This window comes from Formica exsecta, unplaced genomic scaffold, assembly GCF_003651465.1.
Source record: "Formica exsecta isolate Colony F162 unplaced genomic scaffold, ASM365146v1 scaffold201, whole genome shotgun sequence".
NCBI classification, from domain to species: Eukaryota; Metazoa; Arthropoda; class Insecta; order Hymenoptera; family Formicidae; genus Formica; species Formica exsecta.
In genome coordinates this window covers 1527341-1532082 of record NW_021849308.1, presented here as the reverse complement: position 1 = coordinate 1532082, position 4742 = coordinate 1527341, and the positions used below count along the sequence as shown (strand labels likewise).

The 4742-nt window shown below is 34.2% G+C and overlaps 1 protein-coding gene across 49 annotated transcripts in view; it reads left to right on the top strand.

Moving 5' to 3' along the window:
- LOC115234691 (longitudinals lacking protein-like) overlaps nucleotides 1-4742 on the top strand; it is a 272992-nt gene that overhangs the window by 20216 nt on the left and 248034 nt on the right. The gene's annotated exons all lie outside the window — the stretch shown is intronic.

Sequence of the window (4742 nt, the reverse complement as noted above, 5' to 3'; positions counted from 1 at the left end):
TATATAGCATTTTTAAATTACGTTTAATTACAGTACATTCTTTCATATATACATTCAAGATAAAATGTCTGAAACAATTTTTCATGATCTACGTACTGACAAGCGATGAGGTTTGCAACAATGCGCTTGCCAATCAGTAAATTTTGAAAAAGTTGTTTTCACAATTCTTATCGATTCGGTGCATTTCATTGGAGAGTTAATTCGATTCACGTTAGATTCGCGAAGATTGCGTTACTTTTACGAAAAAGTTGCGCAATGATCGTCGAACGAAGACAAATCGATGACATCCGATGTTCTCTTCCTTTTCCTTCTCATTCCTTTTCCATTTTTTTCAAATTTTCAGCTTTTCAACAATGCTGCATTAAAAAATTGGATTCCTTTGTCTCTGTGTGCGTGATTTTCGAGGCAGTTCGGGATAGTATCTTGTACGAATCTCTGAATGCGTGGATGGTCGAGTATGTTCGAGTTCGAGTAATGTGATCAACGGGAGAACGTTTTTATGAAAAGGGGAAGAATTTTTCCTTAGCTCTTTGTGCAGACAAAATTACTCGTCGAGATCGTTGCAAGTTTCATTCCTGGATCGATCGGATTCTTAGGCGCCAGATTGCGAACGATCTCTCGACTGTCCTTGCATCGCTCGCGATCGGTGGGGAGAATTTTGATGAAGTTCGTCAATGCGTTATAGGAAGCCTTAATCGCCACGTTTCACGGAATCGGTGAATAATTCATTGAATAATATGCATTGTAATACGGTTGTTTTTCGATTCTCGCAAAATTTTGTTTGACGATTGATTTAACGAATTTGATTTTCAGATTTTTGTTAAAGCTGCTTCAAGTATCTCTATATCGACTTTTCGCGGTATATATTGATTTTTTTGTGCAAGCATTCGGCTATTTTGCGAACAGCGACGCAAGTGATAAAATTTGCGTACTAATTGTGCCGCTCTTCGCGGATACTGAATGATTACGTCAGTATAATTTTAATTGCAAAGTTTTTTTCGAGAAATTCTATTTATATAATTACCAGCTTTGATAATAATCTGAATAGAGAAATTGCGTATTAACGAAATTTGCATTGGATAAGACGCGAGCGATACTAATGTAATTTTTTTGTGAAATGACTTGAGGAAAATGTGATTTAAATTTTCGAGGAAAATGACTTTTTGTAAGTTTATTTTTATTGAAAATTTGAATAATTTTCCTATATATAAGTTGTGAATTTTAAATGGATTGTAAACTCGTTGCGGGACTCGCAGGGATTTTAAGTCTACTTTAATTTTCACAAATTTTACAGGCATGTTCACAAAAAATTGCTTTGTTTTATTTAAACATTACGGAACGATTTTTTTACGAGATGTAATTTTTCATTGAATCGTTCTTATCACAAGATTCAAGAAATATGTCTCTTTTGAGATCAATGCATAATGTTCAAGTAACTTTATGTTCATTATTGTTGTGTGATCATAACACATAGAAATAACAGTTGATAGAAACGTAATATAGGAATCATAATCGTCGATTCTACTTGATTACACGCAAGACTAGATTTAACATTGTCCTCGTTCTATCAAAGTTCTCTTTCAAGCCCTCGCATAATATCAAAGTTCGTTTTAAATAGAAATTTACAAATGTGAGATGATACCGTTTAAAACATGTTTTTTTTTGTTCTTGATGATTGTCTTCACGTTGAAATTACAACTTTTATAAATATAAGCCGCTCCTATTTACGAAATATTCTTGAAATCTTGACATTTGATGTCTACGTAATAATTATGACGCAAATCACGACTAAACTACGAATTTGTTGCAATTATTGTTACTCTGTTAATGATTGCTGCGCAGCGATTATTACCAGCGATGCAATGCATTGCACAAGTGACGACTGCAACTAATTAATCATCAGGGAAAGATTTATTCTCACATTTATATATATCAGCAATGACGTAAAGAGATATATTTCAATTTTTTCGGTCCATTCTCGTCGATACAATTTCTAATCTTCGCGATTTCAAACGACGACAAGACTTGACGGGACCGATCGCGATCAATTCTTGATTCGCTCTCACATGCCACAACGCGATGTAAGATCCGGGGCGCATTTTTTTCTGTATGCTCGCGTGTATATAGTGGCGAGGGCCTTCACACGGTGTTTCAGGATCGATTCTCTGGTATTGTTGCTCACGCTGCAATTGCCGTTATTCGGTCAAGTACTGCCTGGACAGGCATCAGCGCTACGAGTGCGGGATGGAGAGGCAGTTCGTCTGCGGGACCTGTGGACGGCGTTTCAGCAGAGCGGACAACATGCGACAGCATCAGAAGAAGCTGGGCCATCATCTGGCGCCCTACACCAGGTCTAGGGGAGGGAGACTTAAACTAATCAAAAATGTCGCGTTCGAGCCGACACTTCCTCGGATAAAGGCATTCCCGAAGGATTACGAGAACGAGAATGCAACAGCAGCAGCGGAGGAAACGACGGTATCAGCAGCAGCAAAAGTAGAACATGTCGATTCGTCATAATTGTCTCCTCTCGTGTTACTTCCATTTCTTTCTTGGCGCTTCGAGCTTCGTTCGTAAAAAAAGGGGGACCCCACGTCGCGATGCCAAGTAACGAACGTGTTTTTTTTTGTTTTTATTTTTGTTGTTTTATTTGCGTTTCTCGTTGCCTGCGATCTCGTATTAGATAACTAATTCAAGATATCAAAAATCCACTATATTCATAATTTATGCTTTTCTTTCGGGCAATGACACAGTCATTATCTGCTTTCCATGGGCGCAGATATGACGTTGGATCGCTCGACAGAAATCCGGATTTTGCATTGATCTCCAAGTATAGAATTTATATGAAAATTTGAGGGGGTTTTATACTTTTTTTATTCTTAGTAAATTGCTTGGAATTCAATTCGATTTTTCGGAATGTCATAGAAGTCAGCGCCGCAACTTGAAAAAGTTATCTATTCGAGCGATATTTTATCAACTTGATATTTATAATTGATCTTAATTATCGTCTTGGCTTGCGACATACAAAATATTGTTACATTTAATTATAATAGTTTTATTGAGTAATTTTTTTTTTTTTAATATTGAATTTGAGATTGTTTTATTTTTTTATTGAAATTAATTTTATCATATACTACGTTGAATATATAATTTGTTACAAATTTTTTTTTATAATTGCCAAAACAATAGAAAAGAGTAGCAAAGTCGAATTTCTTGAATAGAAATCTTCATTATATTCAAAAATGTTATGAAGACGATGGCGTTTTGTATAATTAGCATAGCGCATGATATGCTGTTGTGTAAAAGGATTGAATTCAAAATTTGTAAGAAATTATTTCGGTAAGAGAATTATTTTTCTCATAATCGACGCCATCGATCACTGTTGTAAATCGATTCGTTGAATGACATGGCGCAATCGCTAATTACTGTTACAATAAATGGCTAATTGTTGCGAAAAGTCAACTATGCATGTGTGTTCCAATGATGTTTTCTTTATTTTTCTCACTTATTCGAAAATATCAGTTCTCGATCCACGAGTGCAAAGATTTGAAATTTTTCATGGTTTTTATTTATGAAGTTGCTTTTCGAATAACACATTCCTTTAAACATTTTTTGGACAGTTCATTCGCTGACCGTGCATAAATTTTGACGAGATTATTTATCCGATTGTCAAAAAAACATGTTTGTAACTAAATCTATGATATACTGTTAAGAAGAGCTTATTTTTTTCTTTCGTCTATTCATAAATCACTCTACTCACATCACTTACTTCTAATTTGACAAATAATTTTGAAATTTGATCGATATATCTTGCATTATCCTCATCAATGGGTAGCTGATGCGAGAAGAAGTCGATTAAGTCTTTTGGATTTTTATGTAAAAATTTACATGTCCATATAATAAGCGTGTTCAAGAGAATTTAAAATCGGTAACTGAGGAGTAATTGTCGTCATACTTCTCTTTTGCGCTTCCGATCACTCCGAATGTTTGTGCTTCGGCCTGTTTAAAAATTAATTTTGTTACTCTTAATATATTCATTAATTTATTATTATTATTAGTTGCATGGTAAAAAATTTTTTGAGCAAAAAGATTAATGCGTAAATGGGCTGATGCGTGCACATGAGGTGAGGCGTCGCTTTTCGAGAGTGGTGTTTATTCATATCGATCGCGTCGAATTGCATCCAGCGTACTTGACATCTGCAAATGCGAATCCGACCAGATGGACCAGAGCAGAGAAGAATAAATAAAGAGATATTTTTGAACAGAATATATTTTACTATTTTTATTATGCAATTCCTTCAATCATCTTTTCAGGTGCTGTCTTGCGATGCATGTAAAATAACATTTCACTAACTTGGTATGGCATAATTTTCTCGAACTTTTATATCTTCTGAAATTTCGTAGAAAATAATATATAAAAAAATAAAAAAGCATATGATTTCGAGAACGTAATACCTTCCTTAAAGAAAATCTATTTATATATAACCTCAATGATAAACTATTCTTAAAAAATACCTAAGATTTCGACAATCTGCAATTATTATACATCCATCCATTGAAGAAATTTTATTGTTTTTATTATTATATTTAATTTTAAGGAAAAAGTTAACTTGATAAATACACAAAAATTATAAAACTTAGGACTCCCACTAGGTAGATCTTAACTTATTCATGCTAAATTAATCTACAGTGCGGAGAAATTAGCCGGAAAATTGGGAGGAAAAGAGAGAGAGAGAAAACATTTA